The following is a 14,499-nucleotide window of genomic DNA, read 5'->3' on the forward strand; positions in this document are numbered from 1 at the left end:
GCAGAACAATCCGGAAAAGCAAAATAGAGATAAAACAGAAAGAAGAAAAATAGAAGAAATAGACAATACAGAGATATGAAAAAAAAATACAGTAAAAAAGTGGAACGAGCCCTCCGTTTATTCTCACGGTCGACGACATCATTTACGCTACTTCGATAATTCATCTATCATGTATTTGAGTCTTTTTTTTTTCCTTTTGGCCCGTACTTCAAAATTTCATGAGTCGATGAGAAGAGAATAGCCCGGACAACGCAGAAGGGAGAAAAAGCAGGACATGCAAAAAAGCGAGACACGTGAATCGCCCCTATTGCAGAAATCGCTCCTCGTCGCCGGAGGAAGGATCCTGGCGGAACTTTCTCGAGCCGGCCTTCGACGGGAATTTTTATCACCCAACCCGCCCTCTTTTGAAGTATCTCTTTCTAAATTGAGCAAACGAGAGAAGCTTTTATTCCGACTGAGAAAACGCGACGCGTTTATTTTTTTTTTTTTTTTTTTTTTTTTTTCCTGAATGTTTCGAACGCCGAGGAATCGACCTAATAATGTGCATTTTACATTTCGTTTTCTGATCGAATAGTACATTTTACTATGTTTTAAATAAAAGTGTAATTCCTTTTTTTAACTTTCTTTTTTAATTTTATACTCTCAAGGAATATTAATTTTCATCGTCTACATCGATATTTTCAAACAAAAAGATATTTTTTTCCAATTGTCCATGTAAAAAAAATCAATGAATGATCATAACATTCACGAAAATAGGTAGAGCTCATTGATAAAATTAAAAAAAAAAAAAAAAAAAAAAAAAAAAAAAAAAAAATTAAATACACCATTTAATCTGGAGGATAGTAAATATACTGTTTGATCAGAAAATGGAAAACAAGAGTGCATTATTCAGCACTGATTCCTCAGTATTGAAAAATGTTAAAAAGAAAAACAGAAAAGCAAAGGGAGAGAAAAGAGAACCCGCTCGCAAGCTCGAGAGAAAGAAAGAGAATGTACAAATCAAACAAAAAAAAATGATGATTGAGTGGAAATAGAGAGAATAGATGAAATTATTAATATAATAATAACTTAAGGAAGGAGAAAGAGAAAATTTTTAACGTTATAAATTATTAATCGTGCAGGGCGCGCGATTTAGAGGCGAGGAATATAACTTAATCTACTTGATAAGGATATCGACAAACAAATGTACAAAATCGATTTATTGCTAAATGTTAGTATTCTAGAGTATTTTACCGTCGAAGAATCGCGTAAAAAAAAAAAAAAACAAAGATTATACTAAGCTCGGTTAAGATTGTACATCCTGGCAGATTAAGCTAAAGATAAAAAAAATTCAAAGCCATTCCGCCGAGAAAAAAAACCTATATAAAAAAAAAATTGGAAGAATTAATCGATTAAAATGTGAAAATAAGGAAACTCTTCAGCTATCATGCAAGCCTCGGAAATAATGAGAATTTCATTTTTCTTTTGTACGAACGTCTAATATTGTCAACATATATCCAACGACTCTCGCGCATACAATTTTACCGTTTTTTTCGTCACATTATATTTAATCTTCGAAACCGACAAAATCGGTATTTATCGCCAAATATTCTTCAGCTTAGATGCATTAAACTCGGATAATTATAATCAGATTTATTTCTCTCTGTGTTGCAGCTAATGATGTAAGAAATCGAACGAAAAATTGACAGAACTTTTGTGTGTTTCCACAAAAGAGTTGTTATAACAATAAGTTAATTAGAACGCAAGACAATCTGCAAGAGGATAAAGATATACGATCGAAGAATAATTGATTAAATTAACCGAGTTTGCGCAACCGAGCTGCAGTAGCTGCTGAACAGGAGATATACATTAAATAAGATCCACGTGACGATGAACGGATAAATACAACAAATTACGCGCACCGTATTTCAATCATCACGAGAGTGAAATCGCAGGGAAAAGAAAGTACACAGAACATGGCAGAACGTGCCTGGGAACAAAAAAAATAAAGAAGAAGAAAGCGTCTAACGTGTAACAGCTACGCGATTCGCATCGTACATGGGACTTTCCACGTAGAAGAGACTCACGACGTAGAAGAGAGAAAAGGTCAGACAAATGAGAGATGGATCGAGCACAGGATCTGTCGTTTTTAATTGATCAACCAATCGCAGAACCGCAGTCGTGAACGCAGCACCGATCCCGGACGTCCATCACGTGACGTCCGATCATCAGGAATGAACGACGCAAAAGCGCAGGGTTCTTCCGAACAGCAGATTAGAGATTTTTTTTTCCCTACCTCGACGATAAATTTCAAAGAGCAACAAAGTCAAACACGCAATTCAGCACGACTACCAATAATGAACGATAAAATCGTAAAAAAAAAAAATCGACCTCGCGTGAAAAGATCTTTCCGGGGGAGATTGATTATGAGGCAGCACGTAGTTTATGGATTGTCGACTTTGCCGATACTTTGTCGAGCTCGCGTGGAATGTCGTCTCTAGTGGAAAAAAAAAAACACCCTGCGTGCATATATATATATGTATATGTATATGTATATGTATATGTATGTATGTATATGTACACGCAACCCACACGCAGTATAACTACCGCACATCGGAAATAGAAAAGGGGGAGAGAAATGGAGAACCAGATCGTTTCTTGACCGACACACTGTCGCACATTACTGACGACTATTATACTATATTTATATGTATATTCCGGTACGGTAGAATCCGGACGATCGTTCATCGATCCGCCGCAGCACCGCGATCACGATGTCGCGAGCAACATATAAATTGGGGCTGAAAGACAATTCGCGTCCAGGGTCGCGCAACCGCGACCCGTTCGGAACTCAAACAGGTTGCAGGATATACTTCTCTTAATTAATAACGATTAATGAATAATAATATAGCGATAAGAGATGATTTAATGTTAGATAAGCGACGCGCGCTCCTCAAGAACGAGGATCGCGTTCGTGTCATAATTTTTTTTTTGGGGGGGGGGGGGGAGGAAACATTGTGACAGAACATATGTAAGTGGTAGATTCCGATCAGAAGTGGTGAAATATTTTGGGCTTTAGTATTAGGATTTTGATTTGTGAAGGAAAAAAAAAATGTGCGACTCGGGAGTAAATGTAAGGATAGCGTTACAGGGCCGCCGGAAAAATTTCAAAGGAAGGGGGAAGGAAAAGCAGTTGCCGTTTTTTTCCGGACTTGTGTTTCGCCGAGTGGACGAGATCGAACCAGGTTGCGCTCTTGTTCCTCTTGTTGACGATTATCTTTTTCGGAAACTACGTGCAACGACATATCGATTGGCCACTCAAGTATCTGAATAAATTGCAGATCGATGATAACAATTCTTAGCAGAAGTTCTTGGAAATCCAATAGTTGTCAATAGTAACTCTGAAAAAAATCTCTGATTATTAATAATTAAAGATACATATAAATATGTATTATGAAAGTTTTGATTTATTCAGAGATTCAATGAATAAGATCGCTTTACTCGAGACCAAACTGTAAGAGAGCTACGCTCATCACTTTTTATCCAGATACTTGGTGCGCGACCGGAAAGAATCCGCTTGAAAGAAACGATGAGACAGGTTCTTTAAGGAATGGTTTTGGGACCGGGCAGATGGCGGCAATCGAGGGCCTTATTATACACACTTGGGCATTGTTATTACTGTGACAGGTTGATATCGCTAAATACAGATAGTATAGCTCTTTTTAGGCGCGCATGATGATACGCCTCCGGATGATAGAGAGAAGGGATGACAGAAAGAGAAAGAGAGAGAAAGAGAAGGCATTTTTATTAACGTAAGATGATCTAAGTTAGAGATGTTAGGGAAGAGACGACGGGAAAAATGGAGAAAGAGATAGTAGGACGACGACGGTGGAAGTTCCGGAAGGGACTTCCGGTGTATTATCTATTATTATCCTATTGTTGCCAATAATGGGCATTATGAAACAGAGCCGCGCGGAATATAACTTATTCTCTACACTGCATTTACCCTTTCCCCGAGAGACGTCCCGAGAAATATTACCTATGTATACATAGTTAACGCAGCGCATATACACACTATACATCTGTTGTACATAGATATATATTATATATATATATGTAAAGCTTAAACTTAATTAAACACACGTGAGGCGGACGAGTGAGTCGACGTGCCAGATTATATGTGCAACCCGTAATAAAATAGCCGTTCGTCGAATGAAGCGGGCGAATGAAGCGAGTGAGTGAGCGAAAGAGAGAGAGAGAGAGAGAGAGAGAGAGAGAAAAGAAGCGAGAATGAGAGTGTATGTGTGTATGTGTGAGAAGAAGGATGGAGGGAGAGAAAAATCGAGCGACAACTTTTGTACGCAGTTTTCCGCGCAGGTGCACCTCGTCTCATTTTACTATCCAATTTTTGCGACTGATTATACACGCTAAGGAACGCTATCATGTCCGTGAAAAGCTGATCGCACGGTAGGAAACGATCCGGGGAAATGTCAATGTAGAATAGAAAAGTGTCGATATATTTATTTATTTATTTTTTTTTTTTTTTTATTAAACCCTTTGATTTTTAATTTAATTATTTGTCCGTGAAAAAGCCGCAGGTTAATGTCAGAAAAAAAAATGTTTTCCAATTTTTTCAGAAAAAAAGAAATGGATCAAGTTCCACCGTGCGATCCAAGGTTCGATTTAAGGGGCGATCTCTATCGATCGTTCCTCCGCGAATAACTATCTCAAGGCTGTCCGTACACTGCCAACACTGAGACGGGGTGACCGATCGGACGCTGGACACAATATATGTCGAGAGACGAGATTAGTAATACTAAAACCCAAAATAACCGTTTCTTCAAGAAAGAGAGAAAAAGCGAGAAAGGCGCGTACACGGAGAAGGAGCAAAATCTATATATATATAGTATATATAAAAAGAAGCAAATTTCTTTTTCTTTTTTTTTTCACTCCGTGAATCGCGCGCGGGAGGGATGGATTTAGAGGAGAGAAGGAATTATTCACGTAATGCCATCGCTACCTCATAAGTTTTAAAAGAATTCTATGAAATTAAGGACGAAAAAAAGGATAAAAAAAAATGCTGCCAGGCGCACAAAAAAAGAGAGAGAAGAGAATAGTTGTTCGCGTTTTCCTTCCATGTTTTTAATCTTGGTTTTTTTTTCTTGATTTCTTACTCTTCTTTTGTTTATTCACTTGTTGCACCGAGCGAAAAAAAAAGAAAAAATTAAAAAGACAACGTTAAGAATTATAGCTCCGCTATTGGGACGCTCGAGCGATCGGCGGAAGGAAATTATGTATATCTTCGAACATCGATTCGTGGGAAAAGACTCTTGTTTGTCGCGTTATTACTACGCTCCGCCGTTTGATTTGATTTCATTTTCCCAGTTGAATTTCTCACATATTTGTGCGTAAAAAAAATGTGTGCTCGTTGGTTTTTTTTTTTTTTGTTCCTGCGGTTCGTATGAAATGCCGTGCTGTTGATCCGTTCGCGACATGACGCAAACAACAAGCCACACAGAACACACAGCATGTGACACATCGGTCTTTCGAACTCCTCCCGGGAAGGAAAACTACGTTTCACACCGAACACGTAAAGAGAAACAGCGCTCATACTTACCGCCGATATTCGCTCAGACGCCGCTCTTAGCCCGGCAGTGGTATATTCACATATTTGTGTCTTAGGTGCTCTTTTTTTTTTTTTTTTTAACCATATAGTAAGGCGATTATACATATATATATATATATTAATGCATATCGAGAGATCATGTTCCCATATATTACTTTGAACAATAAATAGTTCGATTTTCCTCCGATTATTTGTTTACATACGTGTGTATCTGCGCAAACTCTGTATTTGTTTGAAGAAGAAAAAAAAAAAAAGCATCTCTTGATCAAGAGATATACACCAAGTATAAAAAATGCGTTACGAAAATTATAGACTATAGATTAAGTTATATACAAAAACACATGCGGAAATGTTATTTGGTAATAAAATAACAAATCAATAAAAAAAAAAAAAACACGAGTTGTACTGTAATTTAGTTCAAATGATACACGATTCGAAAATCCCCGGGGAGGGGAAGGGAAATGAAAATGAAAATGAAAATGAAAATGAAAATTTCGGGCCGTACCACTGCCGGGTTGATCGGTCCGTACTCTTGCGATATATCGGGGTCAACCCTCCCCGGCCAATATATATCTGCTCGTAGCAGTAAGTCGAAACGCACTTTGTGTACATATGTACATGTGTACATAAAAAATATGCTCTGTACATATACGTTGCTGCGAGTCGCAAGGATCCTCTCCAAAGGATTTATATAATCTAATTCGGCTTGGATCGATATAAGATTTTTAATATCAATCAGCACGTTATACGGGACCACAAGTCAAGAGCGGAATTTTATCGCGTCTCATTAATTGAAAAAAAAAAAAAAAAAATATCGCGTTTATTAACTTAATATTTACAAAATTTATAATTTACTATTCTTGACCTATCACTTTTGTATCGATTGTGTCTGATATTTTTAATATCTTTTGAAATGTTAATTCGTTACATTAAAATCACCAATGATTCGTTCATTGATTTCGCGATATCTTACGTCAGCGAGCAATTATAACTTCTGACAATTATTTGCATAATGAAATTATAGAAAAAAAAAATTGTAGCCTAGATAATTCGCATTTTTTATATTAATTCAATATGTGAAACTTTTTAGGATCTTCTCGACTCGCGGCATAATTCGCTTCGTGTTTTCTCGTCCGTTCTGTAATGCAGCACGGCGAGAATAAATTAGATATATTATATATATATATACATATATAGAAAGAGAGAGAAAGAGAAAGAAAGCAAACATTACACACAGGAAAGGAACACGCAATAGAATGTACAAGATTTTCCGGCGCAGCATAAAATACAAACAGCGACAGCTACAGCCCACTTGAAGATTGAAAAAGGAAAGAATGAGATGGAAAAAATATCGATCGATAGGACGATCCTCAAGAAGAAACAGAAACATTTTGGATTCTTAAATATTGTGCTCAAAAACGAGAACTATATTGATTAAATTATGATTTCGAGGAGATAATCAAAGCAACGTTATCTTATCTCGAACAGCGAAATGGTCAGCTCAAAGTATTGCTTTTGCAACTGGAAGAGAAAAAGCGTCGAATAAGAATTATGAATTTTCGAGATAATCAAAACAACGTCAAGCTTTATCGTACAAAAGATTAATTTGAATCTTTAAATATTTCATTTCACAAGGAAAAAGAAGATCACCTGAATTAAATTAAAAATTTTAAGATAATCAAAGTAAGAAGGAATTAGAGTGAATAAAGCCAATATAAATCTGCGAATTCGGAAGAGGCCAATACAAAAAAGCCAATCTGAATCTCAAATTTGGAAAAGAGGATAATCTATCAGGGATTAGATTAAGAACTCTAACATAATCAAAAAAAAAAAAAAAAAAAAAAAAATCAGCGAAGATCGTCATCGGACATCGCGAAGAACTTCGATGACGATCGAGTCGCGAATTCGCAAACTGCCACACAATGAGGATTATTAAATTAATCGCGCATGTAGATTGAAGCAGCTACCGCGGGAAAGAGAGCACAGGGCTATAGCCAGAAGCTGAAGACAGAGGTAAAACTAATAATGGAGCGGTTGCGCAGAATTGATGAGCAAAACTCGTCAACAGGAACGCAGCTTTCATGCAGTGGAGCAAAAGACAAAAGGTAACCGAAAGAAAGTTTAAATAAGCGACATATATATATTATATACCTGAGAAGAATAGGAAGAATAGGAAGAAGGAGCAGAGAAGAAACACGTGAGTTCGGATCCAGCAACAACGCTAGGACGACCAAAGGGCCAAACCTCATTTAGCGCACTAGAAGAGATTTTCGACGCAACACACCGAGATATGTCCAAGCTACAAAATATACACACACGCATATTATATATAAATATATATATATACATATATATATATATATATATACTTTTATATATGTATCTCTACTCTTTAATATACGTACATATTATTATTATTATTATTATTATTATAATATACGCCGAGATACACAGACAGGGAGAGGATAAACGAGAAGAAAAAAAAGAGAAGCATACACACCCCCATACATAATGATGATACCATGATGCGCATAAACGAAGTAATAGTAATTAATTAATCGATAATCATAGCGAACGCGGCGACGTCGCGCCGTTATTATAGTTAAGTACACGGGGAAAAAGCGAAACGAGAAATGCTATCGCACAATAATGAGAGAGAGAGAGAGAGAGAGAGAGGACCGCTATTGGAAACACTATATTCATAGATGATAAAAGGGAGAAAGAAAAAAAAGGAAGTACAGGCTGACGATACACATCTCGAGGGAAATAACATAATTAATCGTAAGCGAAAGAAAGAAGATGGAGGAAAATAGCAGCGTGTGCGTTGTCAAGGATTCACGCATCTTTTTTTTCAACAGATATCGACATCTCGAAGTCGGAACTAACGTCGATGTCAGTCGGACGAAAAAAAAAACATTCCCTATATATATATGTATCTTGGCTTTCCTCTCGCGAGACGAGTAGATATTTTTTGTCAACTTCGGACTCCGAGTATCGATATCGAAAGTATCGCATATAGATAAGGATTGTCGACAGGAACAACTTTCACGTTTGCAATCGCTTCGTTGGATGTATATATAATGTATCCTCATTTTTTTCTTTCTTTTTTTCGATTTTAATTCCGGCGGGATCTATCATCATGATTGAAAAAACTGATAATGAGACAGCGACCGACGATAGAGAAGGAGAGGAGATCGAGTCTCCCGCGATTACGAATAATTTCGCCGTAATTAATTCTCATTTTTCTTGTCTACTTTTTTTTTTTTAGTTTACTTTAATCGCTACTATTATTCTATCTGTAGATGAAAAAGTTCTATATGATTGCTGCTACTACTACTACTAGCGCTACTAGCCACTATATATTTTTGTGTGTTCGACGATTTCTTTGATTTTCTGATTTTTGTGCAACAAAGTTTTGAAAGAAGCGCGAAACCGTTGTTTCCTTAAATTTATTCAACAGTATTCTCTTTTTTTGGATTAACTTTCCTTTATGCGTGCACTGTGCGAAGTTTTCAATTGATTAAAATACTCGGAATGAGATCATTGAAATTTTAAATTGTAGTGAAACTCTTGTAATATAAATAATTGAATAATTTAGGGCAATATAATTATTCTTTATTATTAATTACTTTTTTGTGTTTTGAAATATATTGTAAAAAATTTCTAAAATATTCGTGAATATATAAGAAACGAATGAGAGAGAGAGAGAGAGAGAAAGGAAAAGAATAGAGAGAAGAGAGAGGGAGGGAATACTTACTTCCCTTACCCCCAAATGAGGAACACGCGTTTCTTCGTATAAAGAGCGTCTTTTCCGCATAAATTCGCAAAAATTTTGTGCGTCGTCGCGTTTTCAGCTGTTTTTCGCATTTGACACTGTTTGGATTTTTTTTTTTTTTCACGTATATAAAATCTTTTCGATTTTTCTTCAGTCTACTCCACGTTCGATTGCCTTTTCCGAATCGCCAAATTCGCATAGTATCTACTTATCACATACATATGTCATCAATCACACACAACGTACGCGTATACAAATACAACACATGATACATATGGCGCATAAAACTTTTCGATCGAAGGGAAAAAAAAAGAAAATGTAGGGTTTTTAGTGGATAATGTTTACTGCATACTACATATTCTATATGAATAATCCTTATTAAGTACACAAATGCATAAGAAATAAAAAAAAAAAAAAAACATATATAGACGTATCTCATAAGCAGAGAAAAAAAAATATATATAGCGAACGGCTTTCCTCCAGATGCAAAATTCCACTATTTCTTTCTATTACGTCTATATGATAAGACAATTATTCTTGCTAAATTACTCTCGAGATCAGCTGATTCTCAGTCACTTCAGAAAAACTTTACTGCACAGTTTCAAATTTTCGTTATCACTCCTCATTTCCAAAAAGCTAAAATCCTTTTCAAGATTATCAGAAACAAGATTTCACTTTTCCAACAAAACAAATTTTATTTCATTATACTGTTTTATGAAAGTTGGCAGTTTTGAAGAGACGTGTGATTTTCTTTAATAATAAAAAGAAAAAACTGTAACGAGAGTCTGGCAAAATTAAAGTCGTGTCAAAATTTTCGACTCGGGACTTTTTAGTCGAGAAAAACGAAAAAAAAATTCCTTTTCGGAGCTGAGGAAATGCACGAATATACGCGGAAGTCGTTGGAATCCGAGGATACCATTTCTGGAGGATGAGCAGTCGCTAAAGTGTTTTCGAGTTGTGAATTTAGTAGGCACACACAGTGAGGAATTGCCCTGTATTACTGATAGCAAAGAGAAAGACGTCGAAGCGGAATTCGACTTATATATTTCGCGATATAAAAGTGTGTTCCTTTCCGCGGACACATCGTCCATCACGCGGGTTAGGCAGGTTTATCTAAACTGATGAAGAAAGAAAGAATAAGCTTTTTGTTGAAGATAATGAGAGGACGTTGTACGTTTCAATATATCAGACAGCTTTTAATATTTTCAACGAAGAGAACTTCTGCTTTCTCTTCCAATTTCGATGTACGCAGGCTCACTGTGCGTATCGCATATATACACACAATATGGAGGAAGAGAAAATATAAGAACGACCGATTCTCTCCACCTGTATAATAGATATTTACAGATTTATTAACGAGCCAGATTTTTTCTTACCATAGAAAAATTTTATATTATATACATCGAGATATATATATAAAATACACATATATATATATATATATATATATATATATATATATATATATATCTACATCATACCCTATAATATATATATTTTTTCAGTTTTTCTTTTGCTTTAGAGCTATACAATACGTAACAGAGATAATAGAGTATATGAGAGTTTGTTAGAGCGTGTGTATGTGAATATATGTGTGTGTATGTTTGAGAGAGAAAATGAGAGAGAGAGAAAGAAAGATGAGAGAAGGGGAGTTACGGAAACCGGATGGCATTAAAACGTACCTATTACATGTTAATTAACTACATTTAATATTTGCAGTCCGCAAAACCAAGTCTTTCTACGCACCACTTTGTTTTCATTACGATCGAATATCTCACGCAAAACTTCCCTACACACATGTTATATACAAATCATATATGTGCAATAGTTGTTACAATAGATCAATGGGGAAAAAAAAAAAAAAAAAAATTAGAAAAACACCGGTGTCGCGACGCCTGGCGTTGCGATACGCCTACATGCAAACTACCTCGCAAATTCTGAACTTAATAAACGAGCTAATAAATCGTCCGGCATGATATGGCGCAGAATTTTCCTCGACGAAGGAATGATTTATTTCTTCAAAGATTCGATGTAAGAATAAAAAATGTTACAGCGATGTCCAACGTTAATTAAGATCGTAAATGTAATTGATCGATGTAATTCCATAAGTCGTTTATATAAACCTCGCATATATATTTTTATATGTAAACTTTTAATATTTTTATTATCTATATATATAATTATTTTTTTATTATATATTAGATTTATTATATATAATATTAATTATATTATATATTTATTTATTATATATAATATAATAAATTATTATATATATTATCATTATTAATTATATACAATTCTCCATATGTATGTTACTGTCAAAAAAACATTTTTTTCTCTTATTAAAAATCTTTCTCTAAAGATGAAATTTATTTAAGAATTAATAATATTAATAAAGTGGCAGGAAATTGATCAGTAATTATTCGACTCGTAATTATCCGGGGCGAAATTCTGCGCCTATCATCGCCAGACAGATTTTATCAACACGCGATTTGTGAAACGGGACGAAACGCGCGACGATTATGCCGACAACGCAGGCAGAAACCAACCCCCTCTCCTCTCCCAGCATCATCCCTTCGTACAATAGAGAATAGATGTAACGCGAATGTAACGACGATGATAAACGAGGTAATAGATTATTGCGTTCGCGCGCATGCTCTGTCGGGGAGGGACAGGGCATCCACTCGGGGATTCGATGCGACTTCCCCCTTTTTTTTCCGGCATCGACTTCCCGCGGATGCTCTCCTTCGCGAATGTATATATGTAGTATGGGATCGTCAAAAAAAAAAAAAAAAAAAAAAAATACGGATCTCCCCGAGAATCTCCGATATTCTCGGTCGCCGGAGTTTATCCTCCCCTTCGAATTTGATTATCGCGTGAGTGACTCGATAAACGCAAAAAGTATTTCGAAGACCGAACGCTGTGTCCCGAGAAGAAATTAAAAGAAAAGTACAAGGGATATAAAATCCTTTAATTAATATCAATATTAAATATAAAATAAAGAGAGACATCACTGCCAAATATTTTGCACCATATTCGGGCGCAGCGATTTCGATTCTTCGGAAATCTACATATTTGCATAATTTCTGTTTGATAAATTGTTTTTTTTTTTTTTTTTTCTTTCGAGAGAGAAGGATAATGAGAAACCCTTTTTCCCCTCTAGAAAGAAGAGACTTTTTTTCTGTTCATTTCTAAAGAAAAGGGGTTTACGATGATACTCGAGATTTTTTGCAGAGAAAGACGGAAAGAGAGCGTAATAAAAAAAAATTGCTGATAAATCGCGATTGAGAATGAAGGAGACTATCGCAAGTCCGTAATGACGATCGTCCGAACCGACAACCTGTTATATCTCGCTGTTTACCGATTTGCTCGGGAATTCTGGGTTCGCGAGGATGAAAATAATCAATAATGTCCCGAAAAGTTTCGGGCTTCTTAAAATTGGTAGCGCTCTCCCGGAACTCCGTTGAGCCTTCGGTTCACGGCGATTTGTTATTTACACCGAAATCTGTTAGTTTTTGTTCTTACATATTAGTGTGTTGAAATGGAGAACGGGAATGGTATGCGGTGCAGTTGCATTGTTCTTTTTATCTCATTTCTTTTTTTTTATGTAAAAGAAATAAAAAGAAAAACGAAAATATGTCAAAAACCGTCGACGATATTTCGTCAAAATCAGAGAAACAGGAAAAGGAAAGAGAGAGAGAGAGAAAGAGAGAGAGAGAGAGAGAGAGAGAGAGAGATTCGGCGAGAACGAATGTTACGCACGTCTTTTTCTTTTTGTAAAGTTTTGTAACGCGTCTGTGAGAACCTCGGTCGATCCTGTGTTTACCAAGTAATCTGTGTAACATTTGCGGATATTTCTCGAAAATTCTCGAAAGAGGGAACACTACGTCATCTGTACTTGCACGAAATTGCACAGAATGCTGGACCAGTAGAGCTGAAAAATTGTGACACTACGATATATTCTAACGATGAGATTAATCACACTCATTTATATTTATAACAGTTGTAACAATCATCAGTTAATGATTTTGCAGATTTTGTCATTGATGAGTGTCAACAGAGTGTCACGTTGACATATTCTATTGTGTGTGATTACTCTGTAATTAATATCAACGGGATCGAGAACCGAGGCGAAACACTGCGCGAAATATTGATGAAAGAGAACAATTCCTCACATAAACAAAAAAAAAAGAAAAAAAAAAGAAAAAAAAGATTGTGGTTATCATAGGAAAAATAGAGAAAGAAAGAGAGAGTGAGAATGAGAGAGTGTTTAAGGGATGAACGAGAAAATAACGGGCATACGCAGGTGAATCAGGTTTAATCGCAAATCATTAACTCTGTGTAACTCTAATAAAAAAAATCTATTTGAATGTAAGCGCGTTAAAAAAATGCTATTAAGGAGAACAGTATATATAAATATATATATGTATATGATAAAGCAACCGGCGGGTCAGGTAAAAGAAAGCAGATAATTTCGCGAGTAGAGAGAAATCTCTATTCTCTCTACTTGTTTCTTTATTTGTTTGTTTGTTCGTGAAACAAGTAATTTCTGTTTAAATGCTAGAAACGATGGGAGGCATTTGAGCTAAACGACCGAGCGAAGAAAAGATACATTTGAAGCTTAGATGACATTGTACGATGACAATTTTAGATACACGATTGTGAGCGAAAGAGATTTTGAATTGTCGAGGGAAAATTTTCAAATTTTCCGAGGTTCTTTAATGAGACAAGAAAATTTTTTATAACAACTTGATCAATTTTATACAAAAACTCTTGAACTTTTGGAATATTTTGAATAATAGAAACCGTATAATATATTCTACAAAGGTCTTATAAGATATAAGAAATAATATCGCAAAAAAAAAAAAAAAAAAATATATTTCGACCAATTTATACAAATGTATGCAAATCGTGTTAAGAATCGCGGTCGAAAAATCTCTCGAAACTCCCATCGTTCGGCTCTCGATCGGCTATTTTCGTTTTCTTCTTCCAGCTACCGCTTGCTATCAGTAATTTTAATTGTCCGAGAATGTTTACACACGAACACAAGAATGGCGACGCGCAATTCGGCAAATACCGAGATATAATGCGGGTGAAAGAGAGAGAGAGAGAAAGAAAG

The 14,499-nt window shown here is 35.7% G+C and overlaps 1 protein-coding gene across 13 annotated transcripts in view; it reads left to right on the forward strand.

The window, feature by feature from the left end:
• Positions 1-10,361, forward strand: part of Imp (IGF-II mRNA-binding protein) — a 116,721-nt gene extending 106,360 nt beyond the window's left edge. For all 13 annotated transcript variants that reach the window (XM_072904585.1, XM_072904586.1, XM_072904587.1 and 10 more), the window contains one exon: positions 1-10,361. This exon is cut by the window's left edge and continues 5,049 nt beyond it. The gene's annotated coding sequence lies outside the window, so the exon portion shown is untranslated.
• Positions 10,362-14,499: the final 4,138 nt, after the last annotated feature.

The sequence above is a fragment of the Anoplolepis gracilipes genome, chromosome 13 (assembly GCF_047496725.1).
Source record: "Anoplolepis gracilipes chromosome 13, ASM4749672v1, whole genome shotgun sequence".
Lineage (NCBI taxonomy): Eukaryota > Metazoa > Arthropoda > Insecta > Hymenoptera > Formicidae > Anoplolepis > Anoplolepis gracilipes.